This window comes from Ovis aries, chromosome 3 (assembly GCF_016772045.2).
Source record: "Ovis aries strain OAR_USU_Benz2616 breed Rambouillet chromosome 3, ARS-UI_Ramb_v3.0, whole genome shotgun sequence".
Classification (NCBI taxonomy): Eukaryota; Metazoa; Chordata; class Mammalia; order Artiodactyla; family Bovidae; genus Ovis; species Ovis aries.
The window spans coordinates 188,117,704-188,141,233 of NC_056056.1; the positions used below are offsets into that span (position 1 = coordinate 188,117,704).

Sequence of the window (23,530 nt, forward strand, 5' to 3'; positions counted from 1 at the left end):
ATTCATCCAAAGGCACTATAAAGAGAAGGAAACGAAAAGTCACAGACTGGGAGAAGTTTATGTGCTATACATATAAACAATAAAGGGTTACTATGTGGGCTGTATAAAGAATGCCATCGCATCAATAGGAAAAAGACCAATACAACACCCAGCAGAAAACTGGAAAGACTTTAATGGGCACTTCATAAAAGAAATTCCAATTATCAATACAAGAATGAAAAGATACTCAATTTCATTAGTAATCAGGAAAATCCAAAGTAAACTCTAGTCACATCCTGCATACCCACCTAATGGCTACAAATGAAAAGTTTAATGATACCAAGTGTAAGCGAGAATATAGAGCAATGGAAACAGAAATGGAAAGCTCTGTTGGTGGGAAAATAAATTGCTACAAGTACTTTGGAAACTATTTTTGTATTCAGTTCAGTTCAGTTCAATCGCTCAGTCATGTCTGACTCTTTGCAATCCCATGAATAGCAGCACGCCAGGCCTCCCTGTCCATCACCAACTCCCAGAGTTCACTCAGACTCACGTCCATCAAGTCAGTGATGCCATCCAGCCATCTCATCCTCTGTCATCTCCTTTGCCTCCTGCCCCCAATCCCTCCCAGCATCAAAGTCTTTTCCAATGAGGCAACTCTTCACATGAGGTGGCCAAAGTACTGGAGTTTCAGCTTTAGCATCATTCCTTCCAAAATCCTAGGGCTGATCTCCTTCAGAATGGACTGTTTTATTTTATTTTCACTAATAAAGTGAAACATATGCAAATAACATGGTTTAGTGTTCATTCCTAAGCATATGGAGAAACTCTTACATATCTTACAACAGCGGTCTGCAACTATTTCTGCACCAGACACTGTTTACATGGAAGACAAGTTTTCGATGGACCATGGGTGGGGGGATGATTTCAGTATGATTTAAGCACATTACATTTCTTGTGCTCTTTATTTCTATTTTGAAGCAATCTCAGGATATTCTGCCCTGACTTTAGGGTTAGGGTTCACACCCCTGTGAGAATCTAATGTTGCCCCTGACCTGACAGGGGGCAGAGTTCAGGTGGTAATGCAAGGGATGGGGAGGAGCTGTAAATACAGATGAAACTTCGCTCATTCACCTGCCACCCACCTCCTGCTGTGCAGCCCAAGGTGGGGGACCTCTATCTTAGGAGACATGTACAAGAAATACCTTCACAGTATGGCTTGCAACTGAACAACAAAAATTAATGAGGAAACTAGAAACTCTTTAATTTCCCTCAACAAGTGGATAAACTGTTTATTCACTGGATGGAATGCTAAGAGTAGTACAAACGAATGCAGTATATTCAGCATGGATGAATCTCAATAATGCTAGGTGAAAAAAGTGCCTATTAATTGGCACTTTTTTTTAAACGTCTTGTTCTCTTTCATCTTTATTGATATTTTTGAAGGGTAGTTAGCAAGTATGGTAGAGATTGTCTCTCAGTTTAGCTTTTTCTGTTATTCCCTGATGACTAAATTCAGGTTATGTACTTTTTTCAAGAACACCAGAAAATTGATTCTGTGTCCTTCTCAGTACCAAGTGCTTTCACTTTAAACTGAACTGCTTCTGGTGCTTTTGGTTGCTTCATTAAGATCCTGCTCTTTAGGATGTCAAATGGTGTTCGGCCCATGGAATCAACAAAAAAAGAGGCAGGGGAAAGATTTACGAGATCCTCTACTTGATTATAAGCTCCAACACTGGAAGCTTTTAGTTTTCAGGACCATGTCATCTTTTTAGCTCCAAATCTTAGCACAGTGCCAGACATACAGTTTTTAGGGTTTGTTGAAGGAATGAATCACCTTTCATTTCATTACCCATGGACATTCAAAAGAGAAACTGAAAGGGGTGGAAAGTTGGGATTCACAGATTCACGTATTTGGGCTGCTGGGAATGATGAAATTCCCACAATAAAGAATATGCAATTTCCTTTGGTACCTACCTCACAAACAAGGAGGCCTACTCCCTACCATCACTTCATTTTTATCATTTTTTTTCCACAGAAGGAAAAAAAATGCACCTGATTGTCTTCTGAAAGAAAAGACACTATGTGGCGTGAGATTTGTCAACTGGAAGTAGCTTTCTGAAATAACAGGCAGTAGCTGTTTCACACGCTTGTGCTAATTTGTTACAATGGAAACCAAATTCTGCTTCTTACCACTGACAAGTTACTGGAAGATGCTTAGTCACATAATAAAAATGAAATACTAATTGGCACTACAGGAAAAATACCAACTTGCTATAAATATACAAATTGTGAAAAAGCTTTTACTAGGCAGAGTAAAACACTGTATTATTTCATGATATTTATTAAGAGTTGGCCCAGGTAGACAATATGTCTAAAAGGATTAAGATTTAGTACCTGAGCTCAGGTCAGTTCGGTCCAGTCACTCAGTCACGTCCAACTCTTTGTGACCTCATGGACTGCAGCACGCCAGGCTTTCCTGTCCATCACCAGCTCCCAGAGCTTGCTCAAACTCATGTCCATCGAGTTGGTGATGCCATCCAACCATCTCATCCTCTGTTGTCCCCTTCTCCTCCTGCCTTCAATCTTTCCCAGCATCAGGGTCTTTTCCGAAGAGTCAGTTCTTCACATCAGGTGGCCTGAGTATTGGAGTTTCAGCTTCACCATCAGTCCTTCCAATGAACACCCAGGAGTGATCTCCTTTAGGATGGACTGGTTGGGCCTCCTTGCAGTCCAAGGGACTCTCAAGAGTCTTCTCCAACACCACAGTTCAAAAGCATCAATTCTTTGGCGCTCAGCTTTCTTTATAGTCCAACTCTCACATCCATACATGACTACTGGAAAAATCATAGCTTTGACTAGATGGACCTTTGTTGTCAAAGTAATGTCTCTGCTTGTTAATATGCTGTCTAGGTTTGTCATAGATTTTCTTCCAAGGAGCAAGCATCTTTTAATTTCATGACTGCAGTCACTATCTGCAGTGACTTTGGAGCCCCCCAAAATAAAGTCTCTCTCTGTTTCCACTGTTTCCCCATCTATTTGCCACGAAGTGATGGGACTGGATGCCATGATCTTAGTTTTCTGAATGTTGAGTTTTAAGCCAAATATTTCACTCTCCTCTTTCACTTTCATCAGGAAGTTTATAATTCTGTATACGTTTGTGCATATGCAGGTGTACAGACATTGAAACCAAATACAGAATGCAATTAGACCTGTTCAGAGGTGCAAGTTTATGAGTTCCTCCTACCAGAACACAGACGGAAGGGCACTTAAGTCTGTTTTAGGCAGGGAGTAACATTTGAAAACATTTTTTGGATGGTTATTTTAGGCTAAGAGAACACGGTTAACAGGAAGTGAAACAAATATATTTAGTATAATTCTACGCTATCATTGGGCTTCCCTGGTGGCTCAGTGGTAAAGAATCCACCTGCCAATGCAGGAGATGTGGGTTTGACCCCTGGGTTAGGAAGATCCCCTGGAGTAGGAAATGGCAACCCAATCCAGTACTCTGGCCTGGGAAATCCCATGGCCTGGGAAATCCCACAAAACAGTCAGATATGACTTAGCGACTAAACAACAACAACACTATCATTAAAAAGGACGTTTAGGTAATATATCTGGAGAATATACCAAAGTCAAGTATTAGAAAATGCATCTGCTGATATAAATCTGATCAGTAAAACGACTTTTTCAGATCAAATTTTACCTTCTCGTACATCAAACAAAATGCACACTAAATTGACAGAACACCTACCAGGCCAAAAACCAGATACCTAATCATCATGGACCATCTAGAAATGCAGCTTATCTAGAAAATTCACAGGAGGGATGAGTTTTAGATTCATTGATATTTCACAGAAGCCTATCAAGACATTTATCCACGAGTCCTTACTACACTTGGAAAAGGCAGGCAAGTAAGTGTTCCATGACTGCCTTTCCTGTGTTTCAATCCAAACAGCCAAATGAACCCTGAAGAAAAGCAGATATTTAGCCAGACTGGTCTTAACTGAAGCCAGCAGAGTAGCTTGCTCAAAATGGGGGCTCATACAGGGTGTTGAGATACCACAGGCTAATCAGGTAATTTTCCAGATTTCCATCCAGTCTCTTAGATAGAATTTGTCAATAGGGCCTTCACAGTTCAAACACCCCTACTCCTTTTGAAGAGTACTCAATTACAGACCCCAATACATGCCTTCCTATTCAGGAAGAACTGTACCTGTGATGACTTTTTCCACAATCTCAGCCTCAGTCACCATGGAAGAGGAAGAAAATCTGACCTCTGATTCTGACCACTTCTACATGGGTCTACCTACAGGAAGGAAAATGAAGGAAACCACACTGACACACCCAGACAAGGTCTTCTGATGCAGACACTTTGCATTCAGAAATAAACTGGCGTCCTGCTTTTACATGTCCAAAAATTGGCATCGAAGGTCTCTCCCTATGATGGCATGTTGTGCCACTGACACCTCCACTCTTCTTCTGCTTACTGAAACATGTGACACCTTTGGCAAGAGGGTGAAGTTTCAGGGGTTGATTGAAGCTGCAGTTATAAGAAGTAATTTATTTTCTTCAAGCTCTATCCAGTTGCTTCACTTGAAGAAAGCTCTGTGTGATTAGGTAAGTGTTAGTCGCTCATTTGTGTCCAACTCTTTGTGATCCCACAGACTGTAGCCTGCCAGGCTCCTCTGTCCATGAAATTCTGCAGGCAAGAATACTGGAGTGGGTTGCCATTTCCTTCTCCAGGGCTTGTATAAGGGAAAATAGAATTGGATGCCTCACGTCCAAGGGAGCCCCTAGGCCTGTTCATTATCAGAGTGTTCCTCGCCTTTGTAAAGCATTTCTGACTGCCAGATTGTTTAATTGTGAGACATTCAGGAACTATTGCTCTTCTGATCTTGTCATATCTAATATGCACCTCAAAGATCTTTCCTTTGGGATAGATGAAATTTAATCTAAAGTCAAGGGTGTTGGAATTTTGACCTGACCTGTGGAGCAGAGAGGTGGAAAATGCTTAACTCTTGCTTGATACCCACATTGCCTGACTTCCTGGGAGTCTGTCTGGCCCCTTTCCATAAACATTTTTTTTTTCCAATCGTTGTAGCTCTTCAGCAGAAACTTATTACACTATCATCGTAAGAGAAGTTGGAGAGTCACAGCTTCACCTATTTTGACAGGCTTCCGAAAGTGAAGGCTTTGATCTCCATCACCCAGAGAATCTCAGAAGCGTCTCTCCTTCTCCTGCTACCCTACCTCATACAGAGCTCTGAGGAGCTCCTCAGAGTGAGCTCCTTCTCAGATAATGGGCACTCTCTACTTAGCTCATTAACAGGCAATGTGAGGTAGTTATAAGAGGATACAATTCTTCCTTAGCACCTACTTAGATGCTGTTATAGAGTGAACGCATCCTACAAAACTCATATGATAAAATCTAATCCACAATGTGATTATATTTGGAGATGGGGCCTTTGGGTAGAGCCACTCAAAGATCCTGAGAGTGGAGCTCTCAAGACGGGGATTGTTGTTCAGCCACTAAGTCGTGTCCAACTCTTTGCAATCCCTGGACTGCAGCACTCCAGGCTTCCCTGTCCTTCTCTATCTCTCAAAGTTTGCTCAAACTCAGGTCCACTGAGTCAACAATGCCATCAAACCATCTTATTCTATGTCACCCTCTTCTTCTCCTGTCCTCAATCTTTCCCAGCATCAGGGTCTCTTCCAGTGAGTCAGCACGTCAGATTAGGTAGCCAAAGTATTAGAGCTTCAGCTTCAGCATCAGTCCTTCTAATGAATATTCATGGTTGATTTCCTTTAGGATGGACTGGTTTGATCTCCTTGCGGTCCAAGGGACTTTCAAGAGTCTTCTCCAACACCACAATTCAAAAGCATCAATTCTTCAATGTTCAGCCTTTTTTATGGTTCAACCTAGACAGGGTACTAAAAAGCAGAGACATCACTTTGCTGACAAAGGTCTGTATAGTCAGAGCTATGGTTTTTTCAGTAGTCGTGTACAGATTTGAGAGTTGGACTGTAACGAATGGGAGTAGTGCTGTTATCAGAAGAGGCTGGAGAGCTGGCTCACTGTCTTTCTGAGGTGACAACAAGAAGCTGGCCAGCTGCCCCACCACAGCACTGTCTCCAAAACCCAACCACACTGGAACCCTGACCTCAGACTTCCAGCCCACAGACCATGAGAAATAAATTTCTATTGTTGACAAAAAATAAAATAAAAATGATGTTTATGAGCTTTATGAATATGGAAAATGTTTATGTACTGTTTAATTTAAAAAGCAGCATGAAAGACACAGAGACTACATAAAATCAAGAAACAAAGATAACTATTGGGTTGGCTAAAACATTCATTCGAATTTTTCCATAACATCAGATGGAAAGCCCCGAATGAACTTTTTGGCCAACCCAATATTTTCAGGGGAGAAAAAAATCTAGAAGGAAACAGCGAAAGTTTTTCAATTATTTTGTCTGAGTGGCCAATCAAAGCTCTTTTTTCCTTTCTACTTTCCTGCATTGTTCTAAATTCTACAAGTATCATGTCTTACTCTTGTAAGACATACATACAGCTCAGAAAGAAAAAAGAAAAGAGATTTTTTTTTCTCTCTCAGAAAAAATAAAAGAGAAATAAGAAAGCCTTTTAAGTGAACAATGCAAAGAAATAGAGGAAAAGAATAGAAGGGGAAAGACTAGAGATCTCTTCAAGAAAATTAGAGATAGCAAGGGAACATTTCATGCAAAGATGGGCTCAATAAAGGACAGAAATGGTATAGACATAACAGAAGCAGAAGACATTAAGAAGAGGTGGCATGAATACATAGAAGAACTGTACAAAAAAGATCTTCATGACCCAGATAATCTGATGGTGTGATCACTCACCTAGAGCCAGACATCCTGGAGTGTGGAGTCAAGTGGGCCTTAGAAAGCATCACTATGAACAAAACTAGTGGAGGTGATGGCATTTCAGTTGAGCTGTTTCAAATCCTAAAAGATGATGCTGTGAAAGTGCTGCACTCAATATGCCAGCAAATTTGGAAAACTCAGCCGTGGCCACAGGACTTGAAAAGGTCAATTTTCATTCCAGTCCCAAAGAAGGCTAATGCCAAAGAATGTTCAAGCTACCACCCAATTGCACTCATTTCACATACTAGCAAAGTAATGCTCAAAATCCTTCAAGCTAGGCTTCAGCAGTATGTGAACCAATAACTTCCAGTTTACAAGCTGGATTGAGAAAAGGCAGAGGAACCAGAGATCAAATTGCCAACATCTTTTGGATCACAGAGAAAGTAAGAGAGTTTCAGAAAAACATTGACTACGCTAAAGTCTTTGACTGTGTAGATCACAACAAACTATAGAAAATTCTTAAGAGATAGGAATACCAGATCACCTTCCCTGCCTACTGAGAAACCTGTATGCAGGTCAAGAACCAACAGTTAGAACCTGACATGGAACAACAGACTGGTTCCAAATAGGAAAAGGAGTACCTCAAGGCTCTTGAGGTTGTCATTCTGCTTATTTAATGTATATGCAGAGTACATCATGTGAAATGCCGGGCTGGATGAAGCACAATCTAAAATCATGACTGCCGGGAGAAATATCAATAACCTCAGATACATAGATGACACCACCCTTATAGCAGAAAGCAAAGAGGAATTAGAGTCTCTTGATGAAGGTGAAAGAGGAGAGTAAAAAGCTGTCTTAAAGCTCAACATTCAAAAATCTAAGATCATGGCATCTGGTCCCATCACTTCATGGCAAGTAGATGGGGAAACAATAGGAAAAGTGACAGATTTCATTTTCTTGGGCTCCAAAATCACTGCAGATGGTGACTGCAGCCATGAAATTAAAAGACACTTGCTTTTTGGAAGAAAAGCAACGACAAACCTAGATAATGTATTAAAAAGCAGAGATAGTACTTCGCCTACAAAGGTCTGTATAGTCAAAACTATAAGCCCTGGTGGAGGAAAGGGCAACCCACTCCTGATTCTTGCTTGGAGAATGCCATGGACAGAAGAGTCTGGCGGGCTACCGCATAGGGTCAGCAAAGAGCAAGTGACATGACTGAAGCGACTTAGCAAGCATGCATGATTTTTCCAGTAGTCTCGTACGGATATGAGAGCTGGACAATAAAAATGGCTGAGCACTGAAGAATTGATGCCTTCAAACTGTGGTGCTGGAGAAGACTCTTGAGAGTTCCTTGGACAACAAGGAGATCAAACCAGTCAATCCTGAAGGAAATCAGTGGAAGGACTGATGATGAAGCTGAAGCTCCAATACTTTGGCCAATACTGACGCGAAGAGCCAACTCATTGGAAAAGAGCCTGATGCTGGAAAAATTGAAGGCAGGAGGAGAAGGGGACAACAGAGGACGAGATGGTTAGATGGCCTCATCGACTCAATGAGTTTGAGCAAACTTCAGGAGACGGTTAAGGACAGGGAAGCCTGGCATGCTGCAGTCCATGGGGTCACAAAGACTGAGTTGGACATGACTGAGCTACTGAACAACAACAATTAGAAAACAGTAAGTAGATCAATATGGCTGGATATAGCGTGAAACAGGAGACCAAGCTGGAAGAATAGACTGTGTTAGTTTGTGGGGGGCCTTGGATGTCTCACTAAGCAGTTTGAGTTTGACTTCCAGGTACCAGAGAGCTAGTGAAGTTCCCTAGCACTGCATCTCAGTCCCCTACATTTCTTGGCTAGTTATCACTAAAGCAGGAGGCACATTTGCACTGTTTTCCAGGAACTAGTTTCCCATTATAAGCTATAAGTTTCATCTTAATGCATTCCACATTTGCCCAACCTGAATGGCTCACTTCTTACATGGGTTCCTATTTATTTCTGTAATGAAGATTGTACTTAAAGCTATCCCAGCCTGCCTGGGAAAAGGCTTTGGTGCCAAGCATGGACAGGGAAAACCAACAACCTTTCACATGGGAATTAGGGCCCCATCTAACAATGATACAACATCAACATATCACAGAAAAATTCACTTCTCCTACATAAACCAGAAGGAGGAAATTCTATTCCTTTGGCCTTGACTTCAAAAGTGGCAAGATGTCTAAAAGCTGGAGAACCAAAGCAGAGAAAAGAGGTGGCTTTACTGGCCCAAGATCAGTCAATTGCTAGGGAGTTACGCAGAAAGTCAAGAAAAGGAATAAGTAATATCTATAACATTCAGCAATTGACTGCTGAACAACATGGGCTTGAAACGCAGAGGTCTACTTATACTCAGATTTCTTTCACTAAAGACATACCAGGGTACTAAACAGTCTGCAGCTGGCTGAATCCATGGATGCAGAACCATGGATACAGAGAGCGGACTATAAAGTTACACATGGATTTTTTATTGTATTGAGGGTCAGTGCCCCACCCCTCGCTGTTGTTCAAGGGACAACAATAATAAAATAATGCTTCACAGAATACATGATGGGTAAGAAAGAAGGAGACACCAGAAGAGGTTGAAAGAACAGGCAGGTAGCTAGAATGTTTGTGTACAAGACCATGGTCAGTAGGGAAAAGTTCAGAGGTAAAGCATTTGCAGCTGATTCAAGGGCTGAGTAAGAGGCGCCCAGGGATCACCCAGGTGGTGCACTGGTAAAGAATCCACCTGTCAATGCAGGAGATGTGGGAAGATCCCCTGGAGTGGGAAATGGCAACATCACTTCCGTATTCTTGCCTGGGAAATCTCATGGACAGAGGAGACTGGTGGTCTTCAAGCTGTGAGGTCGCAAAAGAGTTGGACACGACTGAGCACAAATACACACACAAGATGTGCCCAAGGAGGCACTGCAGTGCAGTGAGGGCGAGGTGTGTTGGGAAAGAGAAGAAAGACCAAAGTCGCACAGCATGACATTGGGGGATGGCAGGAAAGGAAATGTCAGAACACAAGGGGCAGCCTCCTGGGGGAGGGGGTTAAAATAAGGATAGAAGATGGCTGAATAAACAGAAAACCTAAATGAAGGTACAGGCATATCTCATTTTATTCCACTTTCCATATCTTGTGTTGTTTTTGTTTGTTTGTTTTACAAATTGAAGGTCTGTGGCAACCTTGAATGGGCAAGTCTATCAACACCATTTTTCCAATAGCTCATTTCATGTCCCTGCATCACATTTTTAGTAATTCTCACAATATTTCAAACTTTTTCATTATTATTAAATTTGTCACAGTGCTCTATGATCAGGATCTGTGATGTTGCTATTGCAAGATCGTGACTCACTGAAGGACCAGACAATGGTTAGTATTTTTCTAATAAAGTGTTTCAAAATTAAGGTATGTACATCTTTTTAGACATACTGCTATTGTACACTTAGATTACAGTAGAGTATAAATGTAACTTTTCTATGCACTGGGAATACCTGGCTGGAATTACTGGCTCAGACAGTAAAGACTGCCTGTAATGCAGTCTTTAATGGAGACCTGGCTATAATGGAGACCTGGGTTCAATCCCTGGGTTGGGAAGATCCCCTGGAGAGGGGAATGGCAACCCACTCCAGCATTCTTGCCTGGAGAAGTCCCATGCACAGAGGAGCCTGGCAAGCTACATGGGGTTGCAAACAGTTGGACATGACTGAGTGACTGACACACACACACATGCGAACACCCACCGGGAAACCAACGAATTCATGTGACACATTTTATTGTGATATTTTGCATAAGGCAATAATGCAGTGGTCTGGAACGAAACCTGCAATATCTCTGAGGCATGCCTCTAGTAAGTAACAATGGGGAACAACATCTGGAAATAGCAGTGAGCCTCAGACAAATGCCAAGCTCACTTTCTACTTCTGAAATACACGAGAGTCATTAGCTTCCACAAACCAATTGACAAATGGTCAATTCCTTCAAGTTTGGCCTGACCACAATACAGATCACCTCAGAATTACTGCACTGAAAAATGAGGAAATTTCCCCCCTATCAAAATGACTTATTCTAATAAATTACTATACCCACAAGGGAGCCTTGAAGAAGCGAAAGAGGTGAAAAGAGAGACACTCTTCACAGTTTCATATACTTCTGGTGAAAATGATGACTAGCATAACGTTTCTAAAAGGAAATTTGGAAAACTGTACCAAGGGAAACAGATATTTATATCCTTTGGCCCATATATTCTACTTCTTTGAGTTTATCCTAAAAATATTAAAGACATACATAAAGGCTTTTGTACATGGAAATGAATAAAAATATTTCAACAGTGTATACATGAAAGCAACCTAAAGGTGTCAACAAACAAGGCAACAACTTCAAAACCAGAGTGTAACCCTGTGATGGGCCACACTGGAGCTTTTAAACACAATGTTTTCTAACTATTCATGAAATGGCAAATGCTATGTGTCATTGTCATTGTGCTAAGTCACTTCAGTCATGTCCAACTCTTTGCGACCCTATGGACTGTAACACATCAGGCTCCTCTGTCCTTGGGATTCTCCAGGCGAGAGTAGTAGAGTGGGTTGCCATACCCTCCTCCAGAGGATCTTCCTGACCTTCAGATCAAACCCGCATCTCTTATGTCTCCTGCATTTACAGGCAGGTTCTTTACCATGAGTGCCACCTGGGTAGCCCCAGTATATGCTATACAAAATATTACATTTTGTATGACTTTTGGGGTTCTTTATTGCCTAAAAAAAAGTATATGAATAGAAGATTTGAGGTATACTAAGGCCAAAAAATGAGAAGATAATTGCCAACAAAAAGGTAGACTGCTGCTCACAGTTCCTAAGAGGAAGGGGCATGCCAGGCCACATGGGGCAGCACCAGGGCCAATCAAGAAGCAGAGGGAGGGGGGAGTTTGTGGGCAAATGTCTCTATTGTGGTTTCTATGGGAGGGAATGGGCAAGACAGGCTGAGCAGTATTAGGACTGGCTAGTTTGAATGACTTCAGCAGCCCATGGAGCATCGGGGTTACACCCAGCTGTCTGGTACCTGGCCCAGGGGCATTCAGGATGGGTGGATAGCAGGCCAGTGTGTGAGATCCTAATAGAGGAGGTGGCTGGGGTGTGGGCTCTGAATTGGCTGGTCTGTATTTGAAAAGTGCACTCACAGGTAAGTTGTTGACTCTCAATGGGCTCATCCTGGCAGGGGCAGTCCCTCCAGCATCAGCAATGCCCCAGATGTCAAGGCATCAGAATATCGAAAATAAAGAATATGTGAATGTGTTTATTTTCCTTCATTTAAAATTGTTTAAAAATTAAAAATTTCAAATTTTCTACAATTAACTCATATTATTTTTTAATTTAGAAAAAGTAAATATTCCCCTCAAGGTTCTCTGTTATTAAGAAGCCTTGGGTATTTCTTTGAAAGGATAAATGTATACCACTATTTGAAGAGTAATGTATGCAGCCCTTCTTACATTGTTTTTTAAAACCAAAGAGTAAATACAGACTGCTGACGCCACTAATTTGGTGCTGCTGAAGATATGAGAAGGTACTGAGCCACTTACAAGGCACATTCAATGTTTTCCTAAAGAGAAGGAGCAGGGAGTTTCTAATCAAATATATAGGAGTTCAGATTGACCCTTCTCCTGAACTGTGGATGAAAGAGAGGTCTACCGGCAAAGTGTTCAAGAAAGAGTTAAGAAGAAACTTTCCACAAGCGTTATCTGCCTATAGAGGATTCCCTTTGTTGCAGAGGTGGAGAGGGCAGTTAACTATTGATTTCAGACAGTGGCAGCCACGTTGGATGACTGATTGAAAGCATCCATCAGGTGCCATGTTTAATGCTTTGGGAAGAACTGTGACACCACAGCGTTCATAAAGGGTTATTGTTGGTGGCAGAGAACAGCCCCCGTCTGCCAAAAGCACTGCTTCTCTTTATTATTATTATTTTTAAGTTGTCCGTTGCTGCAGGGAGCTTTCTCTAGCTGCGGCAAGTTTCTTCATTGTGGTGCAGGGGCTTCTCATTGCAGTGGTTTCTCTCTCTGTGGAGCACAGGCTTTAGGCGCACGGGCTTCAGTGACTACAGCATGTAGGTTCAGTAGTTGTGGCGCGTGGGCTTAGCTGCTCTGCAGCACGTGGAATCTTCCCTGACAAGGGATTGAACCCATGTCCCCTGCAGTAGCAGGCAGATTCTTATCCACTGGACCACCAGGGAAGTCCAACACTGCTTCTTCATGGGGAGAGACTAAGTGACTTGACAACCTGTACTGGTTTCTGAGGACTCTTCTGAGGGAAGAACTTCCTGACTGTGTGGACTTCATGGAGCCCAGCTCAAGTTCAGCCCCCACTGCAATAACACTGTTCCCCATACAACAGCAACCCACCACCTTCACAGACCAGGGGACTGAATGGCCATGAGCTGGTACCAGGCATGGCAAGGGCACTTCGGTCCAAGCCCCCCCAGCTCACTGTGTGCCTCTAAGTGAGTGGTTTACTCTTTCTGTGGATTGCTCATCTACAGAATAGAGATTATGATACAGACTAGAGTTACCTCACAGAGCTTTAATTTTAAAAAAGGAGATAAATATTGAAGCCTCTTGGAATCTATAAAGTTTTGCTGGACAGATAGTAGGTAGGACATTAATTACTTATCTGAATTGGGTATAATGGGCTTATGGCCAAAGGGACACCAAAAAGCATCTCTCTTTACCCTCACACAAATGGTCAGATTGAATGATTATATAACCGTTAAAGATTACTGAGGTCCAAGTCAAATTCAGGGGCAGCTGCAGAGCTATTAAGAGATTAAATCAGAGGTATTGTATCAGATAATTCAGGTTTCTGCATGAAAACCCTTTTATAATTAGTAAACAAACAATATCTCCTACCCTTTCTAAAGAAGGTAACGTGAGACACTGATCAACGACCAAACACATATTCAAAACTGTGATTTTGCTATGAAAACTTTTTTTCATAGCAAAAGAGCAGAACACTATGAGACTACTCAATATGAAGTCCCATAGCAGTATGATCACTGCCCAATGCCTTGAGTATTCCATTCCATTGCTCAAAATTCAACTGTGGCTCCCCACTGAATTTTCTTAACTGCACTACAGTTGATTTACAATGCTGTGTTAGTTTCAGGTGTATAGCTCCCCACTGAATTTAAGATGACATGAAATGAAAGTGCCTGTGAGCCAGATTCCAGGCCACTCTCTTATTCATGACCGAGGCAGCAGCCACAGGGCACCAAGCGACAGTCCCCAGTCATGTCACATTGCTCCCTGGCTCTCTTCTCCAGGCATGCCCATAACTGGAAATGCCTCTAATCCAGCAGCACCTTGTAACTGACACCATCATTGAGCTGATCCCACTTCACTGTAATTATCTCATCACCAGTCCATCTATCTCACCAGACATAGCTCCTTGAGGCCAGAGACCATGTTTGTATTAGTTTAACATAATCCTTGATATACCACCCACATTCAATAATTGAGGAAATGATGGAATATTCTATTGCTAGTATCAGGTCAAATCCTTACCTACTGGGAAAACATTAGGTCTCTATTTCCTTCTACTTACTAAAATTAATCTGTGCTGGATGAATGAGTTAAGTGTAGGAAAATAAAATCATAAAAGTATAAAATAAAATATGTGGATGTATAAATAATTTTAAAGTGAAGACTTTCAAAGTGTGATGTCAAATGTAAAAACTGGGAAGGAAATGACTACATTAAAAAGTTAAAATTTCTATATCTCAAAACCACCATAAAATTAAGATATGAAAAAACCAGGGAAATGTTTCCCATGCCCTTCCCTCTACCCCAATTCAAGGCAAATGTGACTTGCTTTTAGTCTTTAACCATTTGTCTGCATTGTCTAGCCTTCATATAAATAGAATCATATGACATATTCTTTTGAGTTGGGCTTCTTTTCCTCATAATGTTTTGAGATTCATCCATGTTGTTGTATAGTATTATTGTTGATGTATGTTCTATTGAGTTGGCATCATATTTTGTTTATCCATTTAATTCATTTGTTGATGAACACTTGGCTTATTTCCAATTGGAGGCTATTGTAAATAAGGCTGCTACAAACATTTGTGTACCAGTCTTTGTGTAGGCAATGTTTTCATTTATCTTGGGTAAATTCATAGACATAGGATGACTGGGTTGCAAGGTAGGTACATGTTTTGGGGAAAACTGTCAAACTGTGTCCCTAAGCAGTTGTGCCTTTTCACATTTCCACCAGTATCAGTCTAACTTTCAGCTGCTCCATTCTCACCAACAATTGGCACCTTTTAAACTATCCATTCTAAAGAACAGGTTGTGCGATGAATTACATAGTTATCCATGTACTTTTAAGACATTTTTATTATTTGAAAGTTTACTTCTTGGAAGGCCAAAAAGTCTCTCTACAATTTCTATCCATTATCTCCATGTCTGATAAGTCTAATATGTTTCAGTTCAGTTGTATACTTATTATTGTGCGAGGCACTGCATTAGAAGCTAGAGAGGATGCAAGGATAAGTATGACATGCCATTCACCCTCAAAGAGTTCAGCAAGATAAGAATATGCATGCTAAGTCACTTCAGTCATGTCTGACTCTGCGACCCTAAGGACTATATCCCGCCAGTTTCTTCTGTCCATGGGATTCTCCAGGCAAGAATACTGGAGTGGATTGCCATGCTCTTCTCCAGGGGATCTTCCCAACCCAAGGACTGAACCCACATCTGCTATGTGTCCCCTTCATTGGCGTGCAGGTTCTTTACCACTAGTGCTACCTGGGAAGCCCAGTAAGTACAGACATAACCCAAATGCAAGGTAGACTGAAAAGTGTCTTTCGAGAAATCTGGATCACAGCACTCTGTAAAGGCTTCAGGAAGGAGGTAGCAGCTTTGACAATTTGTATGGAGAATGGTTGGTTGCTTTAGTCACTAAGTCATGTCCAACTCTTACAACCCCATGGACACATGGCTGTACCCAGGCTTCTCTGCCCACGGGATTCTCCAGGCAAGAATACTGGGGTGGCTTGCCATTTCCTTCTCCAAGTGTATAGAGCATAGAACTCTTCAAGCTTTGATGGCTAGCCATAATATAGACACTTTTGTCCTAAATCCTTCTCTCATCTAAACCAAGCCATGTGATCCTTTCAAACATTACCCATAGGTTGCCTTATCACTAGCTAGCTCTCTTCTGAATATACTTTGGTTAAAAATACTTTGACGTGTGGGGTGATTGGTATTCAACATCCAAGAGCTGTCTAGTCCACAGAGAGGAGAACAGAACTTTGATGGATAAGGTTCTGATTATATTCTCACTATTTATAAGGCTGCATTAGCTTTTAGTTTACATATTGGGCCTTCACTTTAAACTGGTGATTCATTTGTTTATGTAACTTTAGAACTGTAACTGACATGAGAGATGATCCAGTATAGCTCCTTCTTTTTCCAAGAAAGAAACAGTCTCATAGTTGATTCAGTTCCTTGCCCTTTATTATACAGCCACACACTGATGTAGGAGGGGCTCCTGACTCCCAACAGGGCTTTTTGGGAGTAAACCTAAACTTGTCTTTTCTACAGGCTGTTGTTAACTCACATCTTTATCATTTTAAAGATGTACATTTTGTTTTACACTTAGATACTGGCCCTTTTTTTGGCTGTTAAGTTTCATCTTTGATATCACCCTATCAATATCTTTTTGGATTCAGATTCTATCTACCAGATTGACTAAGCCTCCTCAAAATATGCCATCTGCAAAAGTGACCAGCATGACATTTACATTTTCAAACCAAATGTCTGGCTGGTGTGTTGAACAAGAAAAAGGGAGGGGGAGAGGAGGGAGTTATTCACTGTGACCAAGTACAGCGTAGGCAAAGTGAGACCCAAGTCATAGTCACAGAAGTGAGCACAAGGTTGACACTAGGGAAGAGAGAGGAATGCTATACTGGGCTCGGACAACCACTCAGCAAATAGGAGAAAGGATCCACTTTGGGGTGGAGAAGCAGTCTGGGAGTAGGATAGTGAACAACGCAAGGGTGTCAGGGAGCTGTGCGGATTAAGTTGTGTTCATTGCATGGGCTATCTTGAGCCTTCTGGCTTAAAATGGGCCAAAGGGGAATCTGGTTTCCCACATGACAAATCCCTCCTACTAGGAAGGAGGGGCCGAGGCTCTTCCAGACCTGCTCTGCACAAAAGGCATTTATATTCCAGAGCACGTGTGAGGTGAGACGTGAATTTGCTTACACCATTCCCATCAGACTAGGTACTAAAAATGGCTTTAATATAAGAAGGTGTCCTGGATTTCCTGCAAGCTTCTCTATACCTGATCATGAGGGTGTGGCATTCAGGGTGGAACACAAACCAATTGCATGGGTGTGAATGGGAGAAGCAAGATACAGAGGCATAGAAACTTTAGAGCTTCCAAACCTGGGAATGAACCCAAAGACCAGTTCCCCAGTTTGCAGCACAGTAGGTACAACAGGTGGAAAGGGCATGGAAGGAGAAGAGCTAGTCTAGTCCCTACTGGGCTAGTCACCTGATGAGCAGAACCTGTCAGCTGTGATCCCAGTACATCTGCACATCACGCCATCAGTGCACACTCATCAAGCTACTACAAAGCGGACACCATGCTCTAGAGGCTGGGGAAACATGGTGGCCAGACTTCTTCCTCATGGAACTGGAAACTTAATCAATCCTCCTGTGTGTCCTGGGGTTCAACTGGTATTAACCAGCTTGAGTGCTGCTGGTGGTACAGGGAAATGGGGAAAAAGGACAAACCATTGGGGAAAGGTATCATTTATGAATTTCAGTGAATAAAATCTGGTACATGATCTTAAAGTGTTAAGGTATGTAGCCCACTCACTTTCTGGATGACATTCAATGCCAAAGATGTTATTCCTATAGACTTTCACAGTTCCTAAGTTCATTCGTTAATGTGTTGTTTCTCATCTGATGGAATGGGGAAGTGGAAAATTCTCTCGGCTAATTCTTTATGTACTATTTGCTTCAACTATAACAAAGCACTGCCTTTTAAGGTTCTTTTTTGATCTGAGGGAAAAAAACTTTTTGTTCATAAATATAAAAATTTATTATAAAATATTTGGAGAAAACCCTAAAATATAGATATATCTGGTTTTAACTTTTAATAAAAGGTCAAGAGGAGGGAAAAGGAACAAAAGAAATCATCCTGTCCAATTCATTCACCTTACAGTGGAGGAAACTGAGGTTCAGAAACAAGATGCCAGCTGTGTGTTACACTACCATTTCAATAAAAGAAACAGAAACAGGGACTTTCCTGGTCCAGTGGGTAAGAACCCGCCTGCCAATGCAGGGGACATGGGTTCAATTCCTAGTCAGAGAGCATCCCACACGTCCTGGGGCAGCTAAGACTGTGAGCCACACCCACTGAAGCCTGTGTGCTCTAGAGCCTGTGCTCTGCAACAGAAGAAGCCACTGCAATGAGAAGCCCACACACCACACCATCACCATGGCTAGAGAAGGCCAGAGCACAGCAACAAAGACCCAGCACTGCCAAAATAAATAAATGACTAAACTAAAAAAACAAAACTGTCCTTAAGTACAATAGCCTCTTTTGGAGAAATAGTTCTCATTCATTTCCCACTCAACCACTGCAGACTTTTTTTTTAAAAAAACTAAAACAGTGCCACTGGGAGAGGAAGTTCTCCCTTCCACAAGCTTTAAGCAAGCAAGGGGAGTTACACCGTTGCACCAAAATGTTGAGGAACGCTATAAACACTGTGGGTCTGGATTTCAGGAAGACATTTTTTTCAAAGATGGAGAGTAGAGAGTTACTTTAAGCCTCCAACATGGTCTTCAGAAAAAAACAAAGATGGATAAGAAGAGATTTTAGGCAGGAATGTCAATTAGGCAGCAACCACTGCAGTGAACCAGACTGAACAGGAGAGACGAAAGGGGGGATGAAGTCACTAGTGAGACCACAGCGGCTGCTGCTGTGACTACCCCCACTTCCACCCCACCACCAATGAATAATCTTGCACTGAATCCTACACACCAGGCAGTAATCTTTTTATACCTAATTTTGCACAGTCCTCATAACCCTATGGTGAGGGTTTACCATGTGAGGAAACAGATTCACAGAAATGAAGTCACTTGCTGTGATGGTCTTTGTGTCAGCCTGGCTGGCTATAGTCCTCAGGCACTCAGTTAGATACGAATCTAAGTGCTGCTGTATTTTGTAGCTGTGATTAAATTCCATAATCAGTTGTCCTTAACAAGGGAAACTGTCCTAGATTAGGGTCAGGGTTAGAGTCAGGGCGAGGGTTATCTAGAGCAGAAGTCCCCAGCCTTTTTGACACCAGTTTCATGGAAGACAATTTTTCCATGTATGGGGGGCAGGCATGGTTTAGGCAGTGATGTGATTGATGGGGGCAGCAGGTGAAGCTTCACTCGCTCACCCTACCTCACCTTCTGAGGCCTGGTTCTTAACAGACCTTGGACCAGCACCGGTCCACAGCCCAGGGGTTAGGGACCCTTGATTTAGAGTTATCCTAGACAATCTGGGGGGACCTGATTTAATCAGTTGAAAGCCTTAAAAACACAGCTGAAAGTGAAAGCAAAAGCAAAACTGTTAGTCACTAAGTTGTATCCATCTCTGCCACCCCATGGACTGTAGCCGACCAGGCTTCTCTGTCCATGGAATTCTCCAGGTAAGAATACTGGAGTAGCTTGCTATTCCTTTCTCCAGGGGTTCTTGCAGACCCAGGGATCGAACCTGGGTATCCTGCATTCCTGGGGAATTCTTCCCTCCCAGGTTTCCCTAAAGAAGAAGAAACTACACCCATGGATAGCTGCTTCAGCCTGTGCCTGAGAGCTCTAGCCCACCTTTCCTGATGGCAGGCCCTATGAACTCAAGTCCTGTGGCCTGACCTCACATTTGCATAAGCCACTTCCTTGTAATAAATCTCTCACTATACATATCCCTTATTGGTTCTGCTCCTCTGGTTGAACCCTGACTGACAGACGTGCCAAAGATGACCTAATTATAAGATGAGAGAGCTCAGATTTTCTCAAAGCCAAAAAAGGCCAATATTCCACACTCCCTCCTCAAATAAGTTCAATTTTAGACATCAGCACGTCGCAGAAATGGCACCTCCTCCAGAGGTCTATAGGCTTCCCTACAGAAGAATCCACCTGCAGTGCAGGAGACTTGGGTTCGATCCCTGGGTTGGGAAAATCCCCTGGAGGAAGAAATGGCAATCCACTCCAGTATTCTTGCCTGGAGAATTCCATGGACAGAGGAGCCTGGCTGGCTACACTCCATGGTCTCACATAGAATTGGACATGACTGAGCAACTAACAGGTTCACTTTCACTTTCCCAGAGGTCTAGGAGGCATGGCAGACAAGGATAAAAGTTCTGGAGGCCAGTCTGTTTGGGTTCTGATCCTGGTTTAGCTACTTACTATGGAAACTTTACCTTGGGGAAGGCACTTAAAATCTCTGTGTCTCAATTTCTTCATGAGAAATATGCAACAGGGACTTCCTTGGCAGTCCAAGGGTTACGCACTCCACGCCTCCAATGCAAGGGGTACAGGTTCCATCCCAGGTTGGGAAACTAAGATCCCACATGCCATGCTGTGCAGCCAAAAAAAGAAATACGTACATAACCATGCATAAAATAGATGGCCGGTGGGAATTTGCTGTATGACTCAGGGAGATCAATTACGGCGCTCGGTGACAACCTAGAGGGGTGGGATGAGGTGGGAGGTGGGAGGAAGGTTTAAGAGGGAGGAAGTGTATGTATACCTATAGCTGATGCATGTTGACGTACGGAAGAAACAACACAATATTGTAAAGCAATTATCCTCCGATTAAAAATAATTTTTAAAAAGGAAACATGAAACAATAATAGTACTACTTTATAGATTTGCTGAAGATTTGTGAATTATACCATGTAAAGCATTTAGACAACTAGCACATAGTAAATATTAAGAATTATTAACTATTTAGAAGAACCAAAAGGTGAGAATCATCCATGCTAAGCTTTTGAAATGGGGCAAAGAGGGAACAGAAACACCCATGATGACTATAAGTAAATCGGAGTCGTGGGAAACCATTCAGTTGCGATGCAGAATGTAATCAGAGTGATATAAGCACCTAACAATGCTACCCTGGTGATGACTATTCCAGAAAAGGCCAACCTTTCATAGGCATTATAACCTAATCCAGGGATGGGCAAGAGCAAGAAAAAGCAGCTCATCAGAATTTGTTCTACACTGAAACAGAAAATTCCCCTAACTTGGTCCAGGACTTATCCTCAAGAATAAGAAGAATACAGAGTTCAGCGTTTTCAACATCAGCAAGTTTCTCCAAAAGGCACAGAAACAATTTTGATGAGCTATACCCGCATCACTGTTACACAGGCAAATACAATTCTTGCAGGTCATGAGTACACAGAAAACATGCTGTAGACTATCATCATGATCTGTACTAACCAGGCATGACTTGATATGTCAGATTCGATACAGAACCTACAAAAGATATCATGGTTCCTCACCTCTAACGTATCAACAAAATAAGACACCCTCAGTTAACTCTGAGAAAGAGAATTCATCAGTGTTCACAGAAGTATTTATGTATCTTTTCACCCAGTGGTGATTATTCTAGAAAGAAGAAAGACCCTTTAAAGGGGATGAGAGGAGAAGCACTGACTTTGCAATAAGAAAATGCTAAGGCCCTACAAACTGAAACACAGTATGAGTTTAAAAAGTAATAAAACCCAACACACCATTAATGACTTTAATATTATTTATGTATTAACATACCATAGTTACAATGATGATCAGAATCCAAAGCTGCCTAACAAAAAATTACTTAAAACCTCTTGATAAAGAATTTGTCCTAGATGTCTTCTGAAAGTTGAGGTGTGAATCCGAATGTTCTTCTAAGATCAGGCTGCATGGTTTGTGACCCACATGTCCCAGAAGTAGCAATGGTTACTGCTGAAAGGAACTGATAGGCCAAAAGTGCTAGTTGAACTCAAGTTGAAAGGTAAAGAAAAGAGAATTGTCTTAAGCCACTAGCCTCAGGATGCATGGGAAATTGGGTTTGGTCTCTCTTTTCTAGGTCAGTGTTGTTGCCTGGATGGCTCATTAGAGAAGAGATGGCCTCCCTAGAAGTCCATATTGTTGTCTCCACAGTAGTGTGAGCATGGCCTACCTTTGGGTACCATGTAAGTCAGAGAGGAAATCCAATTCTCTACCCAGGAGGTTGAGGAGAGAAATAAACATAAAGCTGGCAACTGTGTTCAATTTTTCAATCAAAACTGTTTTCTAGATTTTGACAAAACAATTACTAATCGTCACAATCTTCTATTCATTTTAAACATATATTGATCTCTGTTCTGTAAAGTGTTCAAGTCTGCCCATCGTATACTGATCTCTTTTTTACAATCTGTCTATAAAATACCTATACTTTTGTTACCATCCAGGCTCAACGACAATCTCTTCTCCCTCTCTTCTCCTCTCCTAAGAAGAAAAGATGAAGAGGTATTTTGATGTACCTAAGTGTTTCTGCCTTTGAGTAACTTCTATGCCAGAGATCCTCTGCACTGAGTCTGAATCAACAAACATCTTCTGATGTTATCACACACAGGCGTTTGCAGGAGTGCTCTTTTAGGAATGTGTTCAGACGTGCATGGCAATGGAGTCCTTTGGGTTTATAAACCTTCCCTGCTTGTCTTGGAAGGCAAGGCTGATAGTTCTGTTCAGTCCTGCACCCTGGGGCTGCATAGGAAGGGTCTGCAAGGAGGCCTGGAGCACATGTCCATAAGAGGAGGACATCAGTGGCCATTACACTGGACAGTGGATGGAAGTCCAGAAACCTGCTTCCCAGCAGGCTGCAGCAGGAATAAATGAGACAGCACCAGTGACGGTTTTAAGAAGAAGCAGTGTGAAATGGATTTAAAGATAGAAGCAGCTACTTTTTTTCAGAGAAGAGAGGATGGGCGAAAGTAGTGGCCCAGATGCACCTGGAGGGAAAGCTAAGACCATATAACTAATCCTCTGGCAGGAACCAGGATCCCTGATGTTCTTTCTGGTCAGAAATATGCTGCAAGTAACATTTCAGGGTGATACAACTGGTCTCTTGCTGGCCAGGGACCAAAAAGAAGGTGCTCGGATCTTTCCTTCTGGAGCCTGTAACTCAGGTTTTCCTCATTTGCTGTCCTGCCGCATCACAGGTGGGAGGGCAGCGCTGGGTGACATTAACAAGGCAAGGACAGGTCAGTTCTTCCGTTCCCACTTTTCCCAGCCAGACCAGCACCAGTTCTTCCAAGCACATCACTGATGATTTTCCATATACACGTCTAATCTCTGTTGTCGATGACCCTCTTTGCTGCCTCCACAAGTTATCTATCCTTCAATACTAAACTTGACCCCTTCTCTGAAAGCCAACTCCCCCACAAACTAGATATAATTCTTCCCAAATGTAGGTGGAGAGGCTCACTCCTAGCAGTTAAACCATAGATTGTGCTAGGTTCTGTCTTTACAACACATATTTTGGCCGTTTTTCATCTCTCCTTTTATAAGCTCTTTAATCCTGCTTGTTTCATCCGTTTCTTTCTCTCTGTTTGCCTAGAACAGCAATATGCTTTATGAACAAACCAGCCCTGTCAGCACCTCAAACCAAC

At 42.1% G+C, this 23,530-nt stretch overlaps 1 protein-coding gene across 3 annotated transcripts in view; it reads right to left on the reverse strand.

Annotated features, from left to right (window-relative positions):
• The window catches only part of BMAL2 (basic helix-loop-helix ARNT like 2), a 107,317-nt gene that overhangs the window by 76,545 nt on the left and 7,242 nt on the right, over positions 1–23,530 (reverse strand). The gene's annotated exons all lie outside the window — the stretch shown is intronic.